We start from the raw sequence: 22,896 nt of genomic DNA on the forward strand, positions 1-22,896 counted from the left end.
AAATAAAACTACAAATAAAACTACTTTTACTACAATTTAATCATAATTAAATAATATTGACGTAAAACATCCTATTAAACGTAATTGAACATCATCCGTCATAAACGTGTGACATTTGACGTATTAGCCACCATCCATTATTTTATTCAAATTACGCTTCTCCAAAAATTTCAAATTAAAAACGTAAAGTTTCTACGCTATTTTGAAATAATTTTTCACCTTTTGGACAATCTCTGGATTGGCACAAATTTTTCAAGACTAAGTCTGGCCAAATCGGTTTAGCCGTTTTCGACTTTTTCTGAATCATTTGATCGAGAGCTCCATTTTTATATGTAAGATTTAGAATGAGACATTTTGTTTCTGAAAACTTTGAAAAATGTATTAATTTTTCCTGTTTGCAGAAAGATATACTCATAATGAAATTAATTTGACGCTGATGCGTTTTGTAGGTTAGGTTTTATGTGTAAAAAACTCAAGATTGCACACATGAGTTTTTGATGCTTTTAGATTCATACGAATATAAATCCGTAGAAAATATTTTTATTTTATCCAAGAATTTTCTCCCCAGTATAAATTTTATTAAAGGACTCTCGATAAAAATAAGTTAAAAAAGTGTCATTTGGCGGTTAAAAATATTTATAGGACATATATGTACATCAAATTATCAGATATTTTATAGAGATTTCGATATTGTGTACACATTTTGTGTAAATTTTTTTGCGTTTCGTACCAAGATTTTTAATTACGGTACGGGAAGTTCCAGCAATTTGCCTTAAGGCTCGATGCCATGCACCCCATAGTTTATAGCTACATAATTACTATTTTTCATGCAAAACCATCAGTAAATACCCTTGGACAAACAAATTTTTTTTATTCAAATTGGACCAGCCGTTTAGGAGTAGTTCAATGACATACACACCAAAAGCAGATTTCATATATAAAATTCCCGGTTATAACTTGATAAATAAGTCCACATTTTGTGGCCTCTTCAAACGAAAGACATTATCTGCGTATAATGAGAAAAATAACATAAAAGGAACCGAAAGGAAAAGCGAATAAATAAAATCAGACGAAATCATCTCGGAAGACACAAAATGACAAAATTAGATAAAATACGGCCGAAATTTCATTCGGCGGCACCTTCTTTTTTACTTGGAATATATTTGGAAACGCGTTTTCCCTTTTTAAATCATTTTTATTATCAAAGGTCACGGGAGAGAAAATATTTCGATTTATTTATTATTTATAGAAAATAACTTGTAGTTTAAGGAAATTGAACTTTGGTAGTGAAAGTTACACTAACGAAGATAGAGAAAATTTGCAACAGGATCAAGCAGAGCTTTTTGAGAAAAAATTGTACAAAATTTAATCTAACAAAACTCATTGAATTATGATTTTTTTTAGTAATTTTCATAAGGTTTTATTAAAATTGTTGTTTGTTTCAGCAGCAAGAAACGGAGGCCGTCGAGACGGCGACTGATGAAAATTCATGTATACGAAAAACAAACAATGGTGAGTAAATTTATTATATAATATTTCAGTTTATATATATATATATATATATATATATATATACAATTGACGAATTAAATTATTAAATAGATTTCATAAATGTCCAAATTTTGACACTTTCATTCTATTGTTTTTTTTTTAATTCATTTCAAATTAGTTGCAGTGCCCAAATTAGACTAAATAGAATATATCTTATATATAAAATTCTTCTGTAATGGGGTATGTAGGGATACTCTTGCTAAACGATTATTCGGATTTTGATAAATCTTTCTCAAGTTTGTTATGGGATTTTTTTAGGATTTTTTGAATTATAGAAATATAGTTAGATTATAGAAATAAATGGAAAAAATTACAAAAAAACGCTTATTATTGATTCACATTGAAAATATTTGAGCCATTCTTTGACATTAAAGACAAATGAAGACTGTAATTTGCCAAACATTTCCATTCACTTATAGGCTAAAACAATATTAAAATATAATATATTCATGATTATAAATAAGAGAAATGTAATATTTTCATTATTATTGCCGAAAAGCAGCTGAGATGTGCCAGAAATTAAAATAATATAAGATACAGTTTACTTTTGGCAGATGAAATTATATAATTCAGTTTGACTGATTTGACGGCTTATTATTTTTAACTAATGTATACCGTATTTTGCATTACTTCACTAAATTATTTTTCAATATAAAAAAAATTACTTATCCAAAAAATTATTTATAATAATTATTATTGTTTCATAATGATTTTCAAAAAAGCAAATACTTTTCAAGTTACTGGCTACTAAAAATTCGTTTTTTTTTTGCGTTTTTCATCGTTTTTTAGGCTAATGTCTCCAAAAATATACATTTTAACGCAAATCATGTAATGAACAAAATTATAACAATTACATTCCTAATAAATCAGTGTTTTATAACGTGTTCTAGGAACAATATTAAGCTAGATATGAAAAAGCATAGTTGTTTTTTATTTAGTTCTAGATTTTATTGTTGTATTTGAAGCCATCTAGCGGCGAGGCGTTACATTTTATATATTCCATAGGGTTTTATAGTGCTCAAAATAAGCTATCAAATTGTTTGCCATTTGGTGCCACTTCTACGAAAATTATAATTAATCGTATTTTATGTAGAATTAACTTGAATCAAAATATCACGCAAATTGGAGCACAGTAAAAAAGATCACTTTTTTCCTCTCCATTTACTGCACTAATTTAGTTGATCTTAGATTGAATAGTGTACATGTGCACAAAATTTGACTAATTCATTCACTTAAAATATGATCTTAAGTAATAATGTATATCGAATTATCATTAAAAAATGTAATTTCGATATTATTATTACTGATAATGAGAACAAATAATATTTAGTACGAGATTATGAAAATTATGGGCAACATTATTGAAGCAATTATTTTGAGTGAAAAAATCCAAGGTGATATTGTACCTTTACCACCGATACTTTATATTAATTTTTTCTGAATTCGTTATACTGTTTAAAAGACTGCAGTTTCCAACACTCATGTCTTATGCTAAAAATCGCAAAGGCAGACGATGAATTTTCGTGTGATAAAATTGAAAAATCGATGTTTCAGTCGTGAATAAACTAAAAATCATTTATTTATACATCTATTAAAAATATTGGATAACCCTTGGCATTAAAATAAATTGAGCTGTTGGAAATAAATTTGTTCGATAAATTGTAGTGTATATTTCTAAATATACTATTTCATTGAACATATTTCAATATTTGTTCGTTCGATGGTCTTACGTGGCTGATTTAATTTTTACGGTATAATTAAAGGGTCAAGTGTAAGTTTTAAGACTCATTTATTTAAAGCAGTTGTACATTTAAGATCACCCATATGGATGTATATACATTTCGGTAAAGACTGTAGTGTAAAAACATAAGAATTTTTAACTAATTGGTAAATTTTAGTATAGGTTATTAAAAAAATTGAAACTTTTGAATTGTAGACGTGGGCACAGGACAACGTCTGTCGGGTTATTTAGTATATATATATATATATATATATATATATAAATATATATATTCATATATTCATGAATATTTCTCTATTCCGGTATTATTATTTCTAAGTCCGTGTAACGTTTGGGCTTATCGCCGCTAGAGCGAGCTTATCTCGAAAAGAAAATACTAGAACGAGAAGTTCCGGTAGGTAAGCCGTTAATTAAATATTTCCGGAAAACGCTTTCTACAACATTCTAGTATTAAGTGTATTACATATTCATACATTTGCTACGTCTGCAGAATTATGATATTAAAATAAAAGAAGTATTACATTTTATATAATACATTAGGGTGGTCCTTAAAATGGTCATTTTCGAATTTCCTTGCTCCCAGGGGCTGAAATGGTTCCAAATTGATAAAAAACAATTCTCTGAAAGTTTTAGCTCTTAATATTAACTTTTAGATAGTGCGCAATTCAATCAAATTTCGTATGAAAAGGGCATGGAAAATTTTTTGAAAACTTAAATAAAATGTTTTAGGTATAACTTAGCGACAAATGCATGAGTTTTATTCATTCATTTGTTCGCTAAATTACATCTAACAACATTTTTAAAATTTTTGAAAAATTTTCTATGCTTTTCCATACAAAACTTTGATTGAATTGCGCTCTATCTAAACGTTAATATTTAGAGCTAAAACTTTCAGAGAATTGTTTTTTATCCATTTGGAACCATTTGAGCCCCTGGGAGCAAGGAAATTCGAAAATGACCATTTTAAGGACCACCCTAATAATACATACTAAACTTATAATAATAATTCTCTTGTAGAAATGCCTATAGTGGGTGAATATTTAAATATTGGTTAGATTCTACCAATATTTTACCCTGGTTTGTTTTTACATGGGCCGGAATGTATTTGTTTGTCTAATATTGACAAATGTGGGTGTACATGGATATTAGTATACCAATATTGAACTAATGTGAATAAATTTAGTGCAGTAAATGGAAAGGAAACTAGTGGTGTATGGCATCGTGCCTTAAGGCAATCTGCTGGAACTTACCGTACCGTAATGAAATATTCGAGAAATTTTAAACGTCATCAAATATATTATTACAAATAGTGTAACTTTCATTATTTTTGCTATCTTGTTACATCTGAGCAAATCAAATGTAAGTCATAAATCAATTTATCTCCAGAACATTACCAATTGTCATTTCATTTCGAATTCAATTTTAAACTAGTGGGGTGGGTGGCATCGTGACTTAAGGCAAATTGCTGGAACTTCCCGTACCGTATTGAAATATTTCAGGAATATTAAATGTTTTTAAATAGATTGTTATAAATCCAAACACACACACATTCATTTTTTCTAAGGTATGCCAAAATGTTCGGAAACCTACGAAACGTGAACAAATGTGAAAATTGAAATTCATTCAAAAATAATATCTCACGTTAGTAGAAAATTATGACCTTTTAAGTGCAACCTAGAACTTTTTGGTAAAAATGAAACAATTTTTATTTATTGTGGTTAATTGTCATTAATTTAAGTTTATTTAAGCATTTGTATATAATATTTTTACGATCACAGTCAAAAATAAGGATACGATTTTTTCAAGTTTTCAAAAATTAAGTCTTTTTATGAAACTATGAACTTAAAATTTTTAAAATCTGTCGACTTTGAGAGGACCTGAGGAGGAGAAAAAAAATCAGCTGGCAGTGCTAAAAAGTTTAATCAAAAGTTGGTGCATTTAACCAGGATTCTAAAATAATAAAATACTAGAAAATTTCATTATTGAAAAATTTCGAGTAAAAATATAACAACCGAAAAATGACATGATTTTGCTAGTACATTTTACACACAGTTTAGTTATTGTGGGTAATTTTCTTTTTTTTTATTCATATATATCTTCTGTTCAGAATTATATAGGAGTTTTTACCTTCACTGCTATTTTTTAATTTCTTTATAATATTTTTTTACTTTCGTTTCATTACATTTTTACGTTTAATGCGCTTCGTACAGAGTACTAGCTAAAAAGGCTTTTTTATACTACGGGTATCTATTTAAATTTATTATAGGGCAAACCGGTGTAAAAAAGCGTTGATACAGAAAACTGGTTTTCTCCTTGCGAGAACTATAATGCGAGAATTTTTTTTAAAAATTAATATTAGTTCTTTTCAAATTAATAATTGATATTTTTTTGTGCGTACTGCGAGGCTCAAAATGTTTTTTTTTTTGCCTAAAGAAATATGTAAATATAAATTTTATTATATAATAGGGAATATAATATATATTATAAAAAGAATTTTATTAAAATAATGAATTATACGGGATATAATAGATAATTAATTTTATAATAAATTTTATTGTATAATAGGGAATATAATATTTCTTATTAAAAGAATTGTCATTAAAATAATTAATTATACTGGATATAGTAGATAATTAATTGTAGCGAGTTGACGAATTTAATCCAAATGAAAGCAAGTAATTTTTTTTAATTTTCCATTGGGTAAGATATTGTAATTATACAATTTTAAATTGAATATGAAAATTTTGGCATATCTTCACGTTTGAGAAGTTTCTGAACATTTTGGCATACCTTAAAAAAATTGGATGTGTCTGTGTGTATTTGTGGGTACAATTTTTAAAATTGTTTAAAATTTTTAAAAGTGGCAGTTTTTAAGAGTATAGAGCTTCTGATTTAAATGATTTAAAAAACATTTTGCTGAAGAAACAATTAATTAGTAAGGCAAAAATAATACCCCAGAAATTCAAAAAAAATCTATTTCTTAATTCTAGCTAAAATTCTTTTTTTTTTTAATTACAATATTTATTACAACAGTTAAATAATTTAACATCTAGTAATAATAATGAACAATAGCATAAACTTAAATAAAACTGAGTACAAATGATAGTATTTACATTTAAATAATATTCGTATTATGATGAATTAATATAAAAATAAAAGCTAATAATACCTAATGAAAATAAAATTAATAAATGAAATAAATAAAATTTCTGAATAATAAAATAATACTAGACAACAATAAAGTCCAATAAAAACAATAAGTGATGGATAATAATAAATATAACGAAATAACAATATTAGAAAAAAAATTCTAAAACTCACTTATACTTTAAATAAATAATTTTAACTTTGTAAATTGTTTTATATATTTTTTATAAATATTAGACAATGTCTTTCATTTTAAATCCGATTGATTAAGTTTTGTTTATTCACTTTTCATGTAAACATACATAAACGTCATCGTACAATTCATAACCTCTTATATTTTGTCTATAAAATACGTATAATGAAAGTTGCAGTATTTATAATAATTTATTTAAGGAGTTACATGGGTTTTTCGGGCAAAAAACGGTCTTTTTTCAATATTTTTTTACATATAAAAATTGAAATATTTTAATGATTTTTTTTTATTTCAAAGACACATACTTAATAAACATTTTGTAAAATTTTCAAAAAAAAAATATCAAAAAGACGGTCATCGCGGCGCCTATACGCGTTGTCAGCAGAACTTCTTTCAGGATCATCTGATATAAAAATAAAAAATACGTGTTTGAAGTTGAAACAATAAAGTAGGTATTGGACGAACAAAAAGTAAAAAAAATGAGAATTGGATTTTTGGCAGATTTTTTCATAAAAAAATGCAAATTTCAGTGAAAATTTCTCGACATTTTTTTGTAATTAAAAAAAAAAGAAATCCTTCGTTTCGTGTAAAATTTTATCAAGATCGGTTGAGTAGTTCCTAAGAAATCTTGACAACCGTCTTTGAAAACATAGTTTTGGGAAAACGCGTTTAAAGTTTTAAGAGACGATAAAGGTGGACCTCAAGCGTCCACCTTTTCAAGGCTGTATTTCTAAAACTATTAGTCGGATCAATTTAGGGCAATATTCTAGAGATGTTATAGAATTTAATAAGACAAAATAAAAAGTTTCGATTTTTTGAAAACGGGAACTCGAATATTTCATTAGGGTATTGGCAGTTCCAGCAATTTGCCTTAAGGCATGATACTGTATTGTTAGTGCATAGAATGAAAAACATCGACCTGGTAAATTGCCCAATTTAATTAAAATTAAAAAAAAAATGATGTTCTTCAAGACTTTCTATAAGTTCCCATATACTTCCATAATACAATAAGGGTTTTCAAAGAAGTCTTCGAGAAAATAGATTGGTTCACACCAGACTTTCCATCAGAATGTAAAAAATTGCATTCGTAAATTTCATTTTGTGACTACTGTGATACAAAGCTTGGGCCCAGAAAAAATTTTGGTTTTACCGACGAAGTATCCCTACTACCCTCCTCCTGCTCTAGATACATACATATACAGAGAGATGGAAACATAAAAGTATTACGCAATTGCATTAAAATTTCAACGTCAAAGGGTTCCTTCTTTTATTTTCTCTCGGATATCTTCCTCTCTAATTAATGGCGGAGTGAACTTTACTTTTGCCAGTGCCCTTCTATATATATATATATATATATATATATATATATATATATATATGCGAAGTCTTGCTTCATCCCTCTGACGAAGAGTGCCAGTTGTGAGTAATTACTCGGACTCGGCGAGAATATTCTTTAATCTGCGTGAAAGAAAAATGAGAATTAGGACACCGGAGAGCAGATGAGGACAATTTGAGGGCCAGAAAAATACATTATATGACATTTTTATATGACTAGTTTTATCAATACTGGTCTTATGTTGCCCTCTCCGATAGAAATTGCATTTTTGAAGTAAAACTTCTTTAGGCGCTACTAGGGTGTACATCCGTACAAATGCAACGGAAATGCGATACGGCACAACTTTTGGTCATTTGCTCTCGATGAGATCATTTCTATATGGGTCGATCGTGATTAGTCGTCGTGTGGAGTGAATAAAGATCAGTCGTTGCATGCATACCGGCGTTAACGTTGTATGCGTACCGATATCAACAAGGAAATCGGCATAGATAAATAAACATTTTAAAGTTACATCGTAATACAAATCTTGATTTAATTAAAAATGCCTGTATCAGAAGAATATTTTACCATGTTCCTTGAAAATATTGATTAATAAGATTAATGATTAGTAAGTTTATTGATTAGAAATTATCTCAATATTATTCGTAGTTTCTATAAATCTTTGAATTTATTAAAATGGAAAATATTTTTAGGCAAGACAGATATTACAGCTGTTCAAAGAATGAGATTATATCGCCAGCGAAAAAGTAAAAAAAATACAAGCAGTCAATGAATGTATGCTAATTTTAATTACATGAAGTTCCTCGAACACAATTATCATATGATGAGTAAAAGCGAAAACAGTATGCGTGTAAGCGTTGTTTAACATAATCCACTGTGTGAACGAATATTATAGAATTTATTAATCAGCAATTACTTTATTTCTTTAATGAAGGTTCATTTCTAAATGCTAATTACAATGACAAACCGATCATGTGATATTAGAAGTATGACTTTAATTACATTATTGTTTAAAAATATTATACATATTTCTAATGCTATTATAAATGTATAATTTATAATTTATCATTATATAAATGGTCGACACTAATAAATGTGTGCATCACGAGTGTTACCATATTACTAATAAACATTATTCGAAATTGTTATATGATGTATTTATTTTTACTTAAATGTCATCTTGTACAGTAGCAAAAAAGTTTTACTTCAATCGCGTGTGAACCTTACGCGCACTCTTTTTTTTATATGACTACTTTTCAGGATAACTCTGGACAAGTAAAGATTTTCATCCATAAATTTATATAAATACATTTTGTACAGATAAAATTTGATATGTCCTGAATTCTGCAGCCAACGATTTTTCAAGGAGACTGTATTGAACTTTAATAAATTCCATAAAAATGGTTGATTCTTTGATTTTTATATTATTTGATCGGAGCCTGAAACAATATTTATTATTATTGATTACGCCTTGCTTATGAATAAATAAATAAAAAATTATTAAAAGAAATAAGTTGCTCACGGAAAATTGCTTATTTATAATGAGGAAAATATTATCATTTTTTATATATATTCTGGATGATGCAACCATTAATTTTGCAAGTAGGAAATTTTGTCAAAAAAGTATTGCATATTTAGTTAATTATTTTTTCTTATTTGCTTACGGGAAATTGCTTATTCACAATAAGAAGAATATTATAATTTTTAGACTTTCAATTTAAAGTGTTATACAAAATTACCTCTTTAAAGCAAAAACTAAAAGTAATTTTAGGTTGTCAAATATCTCCCTTCCGCTTTTTTGCTCTTGGTTTATATTACAAAAAGGCGGAAGGGAGATATTTGACAATTCTTTTGACAATTAAAACGAACATTTAAGTCCCGGGGGGATTACACCCCTTCTCAGTGGTGAAATTAGAATTTTCAACTAATTATAAGAGTAAAATGTTTTATAATGGCTAAAATAGAGTTAGATAAAAAAATAGATTATGATATAACATATTATTTGAAGTTTGATAAAATAGTTTTTATCTAACCTGAAAAATTAAAAAACACACACAGAACCAAATATAAGTGTAAAAAACGGTGATGATATAAATTTTATATATTTATATATTTCGGATATAGGATACAGAATTATTACAGTAAGTAATTTATATTAATTAAATTGCAATATTGTAGTAAATTATAAAGTTAAAACTAGATTACTCCTAATACTAAAACTATGTTATGCAATTGACAATTACTTGAAAAATTTTATAATGATATTTAATAATAAAAATAAAAATAAGAGTAATAATAACATGTTCCATATAAATAGGTAAAAGCTCTTGAGATTGTTTTAACAGTAAAAAAATCCTTTGGACATCACTTGCAAATTTTTCAAAGTCATATATCTGGGAAATAACAAAGACGCTATTAAGGATAGAAAAAAGTTATGTTGATGGCATTTTAAAAAAATATTTAAACAATTTTTAATATGAGATGAAAGTAGAAAAATGAGAATAATTTAAATTGGCTGAATTACATAAAACATAACATAAAATTAGCGAATCTGATTTTTTCTGTCTTCGTCGTGGCGAAGGTCGTTAACGCGTAGACTTCGAATGAGCAAGGTCGCGCGTTCGAATCCCCGAAAAATATAGATATAGATATAGGTACGGAAATATAGATATGGGATATAGAAACATAGGTATAGGATATAGGATATAGGTATAGATATAGGAATATAGATATAGAAATATAGATATAGGAATATAGATATAGAAATATAGATATAGGAATATAGATATAGAAATATAGATATAGAAATATAGATATAGAAATGTAGATATAGAAATTTAGATATAGGAATTAGATATAGATAGACATAGAAATATAGAAATAGAAATATAGCTTTTAAATTTTTGAAATCGGCCCAGCCGTTTTTGAGAAAACGTCGATTTACGGCAAAAAATCTGTTCACACACATGCACACACAAACATACACACACATACCCAGACAGAAGACCAGTCTGGGATGCATAAAGGCTTTTCCTTCGCTATACAAAAAAAAAACTAGCTGTAAGTGGAATTCTGTCTTAAAGCAATTAAGGCATCGTGCCTAAAAGCAAATTGCTGGAACTACCCGTACCAAAAATTATGATTTTTTTAAAAACGATTAACATTTTTGAAAAAAATTTACTTCAAAAAAATAAAATTTTTGAGAAACTATAAAATGAACAAAAAATTTTATTTTTTTTGAAAAAAAAAATCTGACATATTTTGGAAGATCTGAAGTTTTTTTCAAAGCAATCGTACTGCTTTAACTGCATAGAGACAAAATATAAAGCGCGTAAGCGCCGCGTCGCTGTCTAACGGATAAACATTGGTACGGAATCCATAGGAATGTAAACAAAATTTATACTCATTGTTAAAATATCTATAAAATATCTGATAATTTGATGTGCATATGTCTAATGATCATTCTTGACCGCCAAATGGCATTTTTTTTTCAATTTTTTCATTAGATCTCAGAAACCGCTAGACCTGCCCTTATGAAAATTTGATAAGTTCTTTATCTTGTCAATACAAGTAAAATATTTTTTGAATTATTAAAATCGGACGCTCCGTTCTCTTAAACACTGAGGTACCGATTTTGGCACTTTTTGCCCCATATCTTCGGAACGGCTAGACCTGCCTCCGCCAAAAACTAATCATCACGTCTCCTTATCAATACGAATCGAATGATTTTTGAATTATTCAAATTGCTTCATCAATGTTCCCGAAATCGTCGACGAAAATTTGTATCCGCACACACATACATACATACACGCACACACACACATACACACACACACACATACATCCATTTTTTCTAAGGTATGCCAAAATATTCAGAAACCTCTGAAACGTAAAGATATATAAAAATTTTCATTTTCGATTTTTTTGCGATTACTATAATTTACCCTATGGAAAGTTAAAAAAATACATACACACACATACTTTTTCCAAATTTGGTCGAGAGAACATGAAATTAGCGAATCTGATTTTTTCTGTCTTCGTCGTGGCGAAGATCGTTAACGCGTAGACTTTGAATGAACAAGGTCGCGCGTTCGAATCCCCGCTCTGGCGATCTGACATAGGGCTAGATAGACATAGAAATATAGATAATAGATCTATAGATAGATATAGAACTATAGATATAGGAATGTAGATATAAGATATAGGAATATAGATATAAAAATATAGGTATAGGATATAGATATAAGATATAGAAATATAAATATATACTAAAAATACTAATATAAACCCCTTTCTCTCTTCCAGTGACCAGCACCCCTTCGCCCGTGAGCATGTCACCAACAGAAACATGAAACAGAAACGACACAAATTTTCGCTTTTAATTCATTTGTCGTTCATTATAAGATATAGAAATATAGATATAGACATATAGATATAGAAATATCTATATCTATACGTACCGGCCCAGCCGTTTTCGAAAAAACGTCGATTTACGGCAAAAAATCTGTTCACACACATGCACACACACACATACTTTTTCCAAATTTGGTCTCATTCGATTCAGAATAGCTTGAAACGTCGAGAGAACATAAAATTAGCGAATCTGATTTCTTCTGTCTTCGTCGTGGCGAAGATCGTTAACGCGTAGACTTTGAATGAACTAGGTCGCGCGTTCCAATCCCCGAAAAATATAGATATAGATATAGATATAAGATATAGGAATATAGATATAGGATATAGAAATATAGATATAGGATATAGGATATAGAAATATAGATATAAGATATAGAAATATAGATATAAGATATAGATATAAGATATAGAAATAAATATATACTAAAAATACTAATATAAATCCCTTTCTCTTCTTCCAGTGACCAGCATCCCTTCGCCCGTGAGCATGTTACCAACAGAAACATGAAACAGAAATGACACAAATTTTCACTTTTAATTTATTTGTCGCTAAGTTATACCTAAAAAAAAATTTTTTTTTTTAAATTTTAATTTTTAAAATTTTTTCCATGCTATTTTCATATGAAGTTTGATTGAATTACGCTCCATCTAAAGACAATATTAAGGGGGTCTTCCTATGTGACGGCCTGTTTTTTAGGGATATTTTAGGATTTTTTTTCTACGACCAGTAAATATTTAGAGCTTCAAGTTTTTTATCATTTATTAACACATATTTGGACAGTATAAATATAAAATTTCAGCTAAAAATATTTAGTCAAACTAGAGTTACGGTGCTCTGAACACCCCCGCCTCGAAAAAAAGAGCTCCCACTTCTTCTACGATTCCGGCTGATCGGCTTATCTGAAAAAAAAAAAATAAACGGCGTTTTAATTTGTAGGTAAAAAAATTGGATTTTTGATAGACATTTGAAATAAAAGTTGCAAATTAAGCGTTTTTTTTTTGTTTTTTGCTATAAAAAAATCGAAGTTTTGAAAATTTTCGATTGATAATAATAGTTCATTCCATGCGTTTTAATATATTGAGTGTGCCCTGTAAATTTCAAGTAATTCGGTCCAGCCGTTTCTGAGATACAATGGAGGAAAGTTTGAAAAACACAGTTTTGAGAAAAACGCGTTTAAAGTTTCTAACTGCCAACTCAGCGCTCCGAACCGCTCTTTCTTTTACCTGCTGTATCTTTAAAACGACTTTGAATTTTCTAAAATCGCTTTACTATCGTATTCTAGACATGTTAGCAATTTATGAAAAAAAAAATCGATTTTTTCAACCCATCACATAGGAAGACCCCCTTAAAATGTTTATATAGGGTTCGTTGTGGCGAAGATCGTTAACGCGTTGACTTTGAATGAGCAAGGTCGCGCAACATTTTTTTTTTTTTTAACTCAGTTTTATTTAGCAATCAGAAATACATAACCAACAGAAACATGAAACAGAAATGACACAAATTTTCACTTTTAATTCATTTGTCGCTAATTTATACCTAAATTTATTTTTTAATTTTAATTTTAGTTTTCAAAATTTTTTTCTTGCTATTTCCATACGAAGTTTGATTGAATTGCGCTGTATCTAAAAACAATATTAAAATGTTTATATAGGGTTCGTCGTGGCGAAGATCGTTAACGCGTTGACTTTGAATGAACAAGGTCGTGCGTTCGAATCCCTGCTTTGGCGATCTGACATAGGGCTTCGCGAATATAGATATAGATATAGATATAGAAATATATATATATATATATATATATACTAGATGACCCGACGGACGTCGTCCTGTACCCACATCTACGTTTTTTTAATATCCTATACTAATATTTATACCGTTCAGTTAAAAATAATCATTATTGTTATTCGAATTACTATTTACACCAATATATGAGTGATGTTGAATATAGAACTGTTTCAAATAAAAAGATTATGCTCAATTCTCAAAGTTATCCAAATTATAGTTTAGGAGGATTAACCATTCATACGTTGTTACAGAAGAATTTTATGTGTAAGATGGGTTCGTCGTGGCGAAGATCGTTAACGCGTTGACTTTGTATGAGCAAGGTCGCGCGTTCGAATCCCCGAAAAATATAGATATAGATATAAGATATAGATACAGACATATAGTTATAGGTATAGAAATATCTATATCTATACGTCTCGGCCCAGCCGTTTTCGAGGAAACGTCGATTCACGGCAAAAAATCTGTTCACATACCCCCACACACACATACTTTTTTCCAAATTTGGTCTCATTCGATTCAAAATGGCTTGAAACGTCGAGAGAACATAAAATTAGCGAATCGGATTTTTTCTGTCTTCGTCGTGGCGAAGATCGTTAACGCGTATACTTTGTATGAGCAAGGTCGCGCGTTCGAATCCCCGAAAAATATAGATATAGATATAGATATAAGATATAGGAATATAGATATAGATATAGGATATAGAAGTATAGATATAAGATATAGGAATATAGGATATAGATATAGATATAGATATAAGATATAGATATAGATATAAGACATAGATATAGAAATAAATATATACTAAAAATACTAATATACCCCTTTCTCTCTTCCAGTGACCCCTTCGCCCGTGAGCATGTCACCCACAGACAGGCGCCTCCTATGCGCCCTCAGTGACTCGGCGCCCTCGACGACCTGCCCAGAACGCGAGGCAGTTCTTCTGAAGCGCGATTCGCAAGCCGGCGACGACGGCGATTTAGCGACGGTGGCGAAGACGCCCTCGGCCGGAGTTAGCCGAGACGGTTCGGCTCAGCGAGGCGTCTGCTTCGCCCGAGGGCGATTCCTCACGATGCACAAAAGGAGACGCAAGAGGCTGACGACGAGGAGTTTGAGTCAGGATCCGGCGATTTTGGATGATATGCTGCATGGACAAGCTCAGGTAATAATAGTAGTAATAGATTTTTTGTAAATAATAGTTTATTCTAAATGTTGTAATGTTATGTTACGGGTGTAAATTTGTATTATGTTCTTATTTAAACTTTGCAATAATTCTATAGACTGTCCTCTTATTCTTAATCAACTATCCTTTAATGTTCCAAGGCTATCTACGCGTTCACAATTATTTTTCAATTATCCTACTCCTAAATCTAATTCTCTCATAAATTCGCCTATTTTACTTATGTCCTCTAACTTTAACTTAATTAATAATGAAATAGATATTCACAACACTTCATCTGATCAAATAATCTCTATCTGCACAAGTTAACATTTTCATTTTCTTTTCGAATATCCCATTATTTTGTCTTATTCTGTTTATAAATAATATTGTACATTCTGCATTATATGTAATTTTATGTAAGCATATTATGTTAATTTTGTATATATTTTAATTGTTATTCATTATGTAAAATAACTGTATTTTTGAGTCCTTTTGAAGTAATCTGTGGGCTATATATTTAAAATAAATAAAATAAATAAATAAATAAATAAATTAGTTGGTCGTAACGAACTGTCAACTAGAGAAGCATGGCATCATGCCTTAAGGCAAATTGCTGGAAGTTTTCACCAAAAATTATTTTTTTTAAAAATCCTTTAAAATTTTTGGAATACTTTGAAAAAGTAATGGGTTTTTGAGAAAAAAAAAAATTTATTTTTATATTACTAATCAGCACGTCTCATCAATATGAATCGAATAATTTTTGAATCATTGAAATCGGTTGGTCTGTGTTACAAAATGAAATTGTAAGCTTTGACATTTGAACGAGAACGTTGTTTCACTTGTCATGTAATTAAAATTTACATGCATTCATTGACTGTTTATTTTTTGACTATTTCGCTAACGATACAACCTCATTCTGTGAGCAGCTGTAGTATGTGTCTTGTCTATAAAAATAATTTCTAACTAGTGCGGTGTATGGCATCGCGCCTTAAGGCAAATTGCTAGAACTTCCCGTACCGTAACGAAATGTTCGAGGAATACTGAATGTTTTCAAATAGATAATTATAAATATTGTAACATCGTCTAATATTTATAAGAATTATATAAACTGAATTGCTAAGTTGAAATTATTTGTTTAAAGTATATTAGAACTATAGTCGGAATTAAAAATAAAATCTGAATTATTTTCGATATACAAAAATTTTTTTTTTTGAAAAAAAAAAAGTCTAAACATTTTTTTTTACCAAAATCAATTATTTTGTTAAGACAAGCAGAAAGTTCTTTGAATCATTTAAATCGGACGCTTAGTTCTCTCAAAAACTGTCATTTTTTGCACATTTAGCTCCGTATCTTCGAAATGGCTGGGCCTGCCTTTGCCAAAAACTAATATCCACTTCTCCCAATCATTACTAATTGAATGTTTATTGGATCATTCAAATCGGATGCTCCGAACTCTCAAAAACTCAATTTCTATTTTCTGCACTTTTTACTCCATATCTCCGAAACGGCTAGACCTGCCTTTGCCAAAAACTAATCAGCACATCTCCCTATCGAATGTTTTTTGAACCATTCAAATCGGTTGATCCGTGCGCCCGAAAACGTGGACGAAAAATTGTATCCATATATACATACATACACACACACACATCCATTTTTTCTGAAGTATGCCAAAATGTTCAGAGACCTTCAAAACGTCGAGAAATGTAAAAATTTTCAATTCCGATTTTCGGATCATTACAATAACTTACCCTACGGGAAGTTAATAAAAATATGAATTTTGAAAAATCTATAAAAAAAAATCGTAATTGGATTTTCTAGAAATTTCTAGTGCAAAAAATAAAACCCATGAATGAACTTCCTCCTCTTCCTCCTCCTGTGTCATTCACTTTTGCCATAAGTGGCCCCACTTCTGGGGGCTCGTTTCGAGGCTACAAACTTTTAAAGAGCTCGTAAAATGTGTTTTAATGGGAAACCGCTCAGGCGACGAAGCGATCATAAGCGAAACTTCTTTGTTCTTTGTCTCTTGTTCCGTGTCTCTCTTTGTTGTTTTAAATGCTTTATTATTTGTTGAGAAAATATGAAAATTTGAGCAAATAAATATTTGGTGTTTTGAGAGCATTTAATATTTAATAGTTTTGTTTGAAATATGTAATTACATTGATGTCTGTTTTTTTCCAGTGCATTTTGGACCAATCGAGTAACTGGAGGTTCAATGCTTTTACGCTGGAGGTCGTCACAGGAGGTGAGCTAATAATTATCTAAATTATATTTTTACTAAACTGGATTCAAAATAGTATTTTATATGTAACTACGTAACTTTTTTGCTAGAAAATCCGTTTGCTAATTTTATGCTTTTAAGTCATTTTTACTCGAATGAGACCGAATGTAAAAAGTGGTGGACCGATTTTGGACCTTTTGTCAATGTTTTCTCAAAAAACAGCTAGATTGATTTAAAAATGTAATGTTATAAATAATAAATAGAAATATGACTCTACTGACGATCAAACTGAAATAGAAGACAGTAAAATTTCGATGTATTACATTAAGGACTACAGTTTTTCAGTTTTGTGCGACGATCGGCTAAGCCGTTTCTTTGGAATTAGCAGAAAATTTACAAAATTGTTCGTCCACAATCTTGAACCGATTTTAAAAATTCAAACACTATTCGAAAGACAATATTTTGGAATTGCTCTGATTAGATTTTGGTAAAGATCAGTCTGGCTGTTTCTTCTAAATTATTTTTTTTTGACAATTTTGATGAAACTTTGTATAACAAATAGATTTTTTGTAACAAAAGTTAATTCTTTTAAAAAAGATTTTTTTTTCAATTTTGTAAAAATTAGATTTTGGAGTACTTTTCAATTTTTGAAGAAAATTGAACTTTTGGGAAAAAAAGTTTTTTTTTTTTTGCTTTATGAAATATTTTGGATATTTTTAACGTGTTTTTAAAGCAGTTTTTGAGAGAACGGATTATCCAATTATATAAGTTCAAAAAACATTTTGCTTGTGTAAATGGTGTGCAAAAAATACATTTGCAGAAAATTTTCGAAATTTTTCATGATTTTCAAAAAAAAACTAAATTTTCAAAAAATTAAAAAAAAAAATGATTTCTTACAAAAATTTGAGAATATTTTGAAAATAAAAATAATCAAATATTTTCAAAAATTTTCAAATTCTCAAAATATTTTCAAAAAAACCGTTTTTTTTTTTAATTCCAAAAAGTTTTAAACTTCGAAAAAAAAACTCACAATTTCGAAAAAAAATTCTAAATCATCCCAAATTTTCTAGATTATCAAAAAAATCTAATTAACTTCCCGTAGGGTAAGTTATAGTAATCGCAAAAAAGTCGAAAATGAAATTTTTTATATATTTTTACGTTTCAGAGGTTTCTGAATATTTTCGCATACCTTAGAAAAAATGGTTGTATGTGTGTGTGTATACGTGTGTGTGTGCGTGTATGTGGGTGTGTGCGGATACAAATTTTCGTCGACGATTTCGGGAACACCGATCAACCGATTTGAATAATTCAAAAAAACATTCGATTCGCATTGATAAGGAGACGTGCTGATTAGTTTTTGGCGAAGGCAGGTTCAGCCGTTCCGAAGATGCGGGGCAAAAAGTGCCAAAAATGGTAACTCATTTTTCAAGAAAACGGAGGGTCCGATTTTAATAGTTCAAAAAACATTTTATTTGTATTTACAAGATGAACTGATCAAATTTTCATGAACGCAGGTCTAGCGGTTTCGGAGTTCTAATGAAAAAAGTAAAAAAAATGCCATTTGGCGGTCAAAAATGATTATTAGACATATGCAAATCAAATTACCAGATATTTTATAGAGATTTTAACAATAAGTATAAATTTTGTTTACATTCCTATGGGTTCCGTACCAGTGCTTATCCGTTAGACGGCGGCGCGGCGTTTACGCGCTTCGATATTTCGTCTCTATGCAGTTAAAGCAGTACAATTGCTTTGAAAAAAGTTCAGAATTTCCAAAATATGTCAAAATAAAGAAAACATTTTTTATCAATAATTTTTTTTTTTTTTGAAATGTAATTTTTTGTCAAATTTATATTTTCTCAAAAATCTAATTTGTTCGAAGTAAAACTTTTTCAAAAATGTTAATCGTTTTTAAAAAAATAATAATTTTTGGTACGGGAAGTTCCAGCAATTTGCCTTAAGGCACGATGCCATGCGCCCCACTAGTTTAAAAAAAAGATGACTCTTGTAAACGTACAAATAAGTTGTTTATAAAATACGCTTGTCGCCCAATTTAAAAAGCACTTATAAATTTACAGTATGTATTTATAATAAATATTCTATTTGAAAATTAAAACAATTATTGATATTTTAATTCCTTGAATGTTTAATTGCGGCACGGGAAGTTCCAGCAATTTACCTTAAGGCACGATCCCATACACCACTAGTTTAAACCCTAATTTACACCATTATCACACCACACCCTTCTAAAAATGTTACAATCCCCAGTATCTCCAAATGTTCTCTACGCGCGCACCTTGGCAAACATTTTTCTCATTTTTCTCATTTTCGATTCCATCATCTCGGTTATTTTCCACAAACGTTTATTATCGCGTTTTCACGGCAGCTCGAGCAAAAATTACGCCGATCGTTTTACTTGAATTCTGTATGAGGAAAAAGCACCAATCGATTCCCGAACCACACCTGGCGAGAAATAAAAAGGATGAAGAAGTTTTTACCATGTTCTATTTTTACTTTTCTTACATGTTTACCTACTCATATCGTATTATGGTCGGAGTTGGCCGAAATGTGCTGGGGAGAGATAAGAGGAATGGTAGTACCTGTTGATCCTCGACGGAGAATACTATTATTTTGTTAGTTTTCCGTAGGGTAAGTTATAGTAATCGCAAAAAAATTGGAAATGAAAATTTTTGCATATCTTTACGTTTCTAAGGTTTCTGAATATTTTGGCATGCCTCAGAAAACATGGGTGTGTGTGTGTGATCATTAGCCATATGCACTTCAAATTATCAGATATTTGATAAAAATTTTCTAAATGAGTACTAATGTTGTCATAATTTTATTCCTTAGGTACCTTTTCTTAAAAAAGAAAAAAGAAAAAAATAGAAAAATACAAGAAATGGGGAAACTTGAATTTTGCTTCGTTTTTTTTAATAAAATATACATAATTCATTCCTTTCCTAGTATTTTTATTATTCTGTAATCATCATAATTAACTTCCCGTAGGGCAAGCTATAGTAATCGCAAAACAATCGAAAATGAAAATTTTTATATATCTTTACGTTTCAAAGGTTTCTGAACATTTTGGCATACCTGAGAAAAAATTGATGTATATGTGTGTGTATGTGTGTGTGTATGTGCGTGTATGTGTGTGTGTGCGGATACACATTTTCGTCGATGATTTTGTGAATACGGATCAACCGATTTGGATAATTCAAAATACATTCGATTCGTATTGATAAGGAGACGTGCTGACTAGTTTTTGGCGAAGGCAGGTCTAACCGTTCCGAAGATACGGGGCAAAAAGTGCCAAAAATGGTATTTGAGTTTTGTGAGAACGGAGTGCCCGTTTTGAATGATTCAAAAAACATTTTTTTTGTATTGACGAAGTGAATATGTGATATTTGGGTAGACAAAAAAACGCCATTTAGCAGACAAAAATGATTATTAGACATATGCACATCAAGTTTTCACATATTCTGTATATACGTATATATAGCCGTTATGTTGCGACGCAGCGCCCACGCGTTTCGAAATTTCGTTTCTACACAGCTAACGTATCGCGATTGCTTTGAAAAATAGTTCATCATATCCAAAATATTTCAAAGTATAAAACAATTCAATTGTTCCAAAAAAGTATATTTTTTTTTCAATAATCTCAAAATTTCTTTTTTTTCTAAGATCTAAAAAAATCTAATATTTAAAAAAAATAATTAATTTTTGGTACGGAAAGTCCCAGCAATTCACCTAAAGGCACGATGCCTAGTTTTCAATTGCTTTTCTTTGAATATCGAAAATGATTCGGATGTTCAATTTAATTCTAGATAAATAAATTTTAAAAATGTAATTTTGGGTTAAAATTCAAAAAATCCGCCAGACTAAGTACAGTCTAAGTGACAACCTGGTAGAAATGTTCTCACAAGTGCGTTTAGAAGCGCTTTTTCAATTTTGTGAAAACTATTGAAAAATGCAAAAATGCCGCATAGCAAAGCACAGTATAAGTGAAAATGTGGCACAAAATTAGTTGCAAATGAGTTTAGACTGTGACTATACGGGAGCACTTTTTCAATGTTGTGCAAATTAGGCAACTATTTTTTTAGAATTTAATTAAAAATAAAATGAGGGTTAATAAATTTATTCGAGATAAATTGATTTATGATTTACATTTGGTTTGCTCACAGTGTTAATTCAGATATAACAAGATACTAAAAATAATGAAAGTTACAGTATTTATAATGAAATATTTGAAAACATTTAAAATTTCTCGAAAATTTCAATACGGTTCCAGCAACTTGCCTTCAGGCACTATGCCATACACCACTAGTCCATTAGTATTTTTCTCACATATTTTCATTTCTCAAGACTCAATTACTTTTTTTTTATTTCTGCTAATTTTAACAATCAGATTACATTACAATATATAAGTCAAAAGTTATGGTATTGAAAATCAAAATCAAGAGGAAAAAAATAGTATAAAAGGGGTTAAAGAAAAGAAATAGGATAAATAAATGTAATCAATTACTATTTACAATTATTTTTTTATTTTTTACCAGGTCGTTCCCTGCCAATTCTGTGCGTCCACCTGTTTCACTGGTACGGCCTGCTGCAGCACTTCAAATTGGACCCTGTCAGGGTTTGGAAACTGTTCAGCCTGATCGAGGAGGGTTATCACAGCACCAACCCTTACCACAATGCGGTGCACGCCGCTGACGTCACGCAAGCCATGCACTGCTTTCTGCTACAAGACCAGGTAATTAGATAATAGATATATATTTGATATATATATATATATATATATATATATATATGTATATATATATATATATATATATACTAGATGACCCGACACACGTTGTTCTGTACCCACGCCTACAATTTTTCAATATCCTATACTAATATTTACCGTTTCCCTAAAAATAATAATTATTGTTTTTTAAATTACTTTTAACACCAAAATGCATATACATCAATATAAGCGATGTTAAATGTACAACTGTTTTAAATAAAATGATGAGTCTCAATTCTCACACTATATTGGAAATTTGAAGTCTTTTAAACGGTATAACAAATTCAGAAAAAATTAATAAATATTATCCGCGGTAAAGTACCTTGGTTTTTTCCATCCAAAATAATTGCTCCAACAATGTTGTCTATAATTTTTATAATCTCGTATCATATTTAAACTGGTTTTTAGTAATTATAATACCTAAATTACACTTTTCTTAGGAATAATTTAATATACATTATTAACAAGGACGCTCCTGGGTCTTCAGCGCCCGCATGCCATTTTTTTTTAGCGCCTTCCCTTTCTATTATTTTATTTGTTTTAACAGTTTTTTTTATTAACTTCCCGTA

General features: G+C 29.5%; 1 pseudogene; it reads left to right on the plus strand.

Annotated features, from left to right (window-relative positions):
- Positions 1–22,896, plus strand: part of LOC113377770 — a 188,701-nt pseudogene that overhangs the window by 133,078 nt on the left and 32,727 nt on the right.

Source organism: Ctenocephalides felis, unplaced genomic scaffold, assembly GCF_003426905.1.
Source record: "Ctenocephalides felis isolate EL2017-DRISC unplaced genomic scaffold, ASM342690v1 CF-g0.4_SCAFFOLD_00845, whole genome shotgun sequence".
NCBI classification, from domain to species: domain Eukaryota; kingdom Metazoa; phylum Arthropoda; class Insecta; order Siphonaptera; family Pulicidae; genus Ctenocephalides; species Ctenocephalides felis.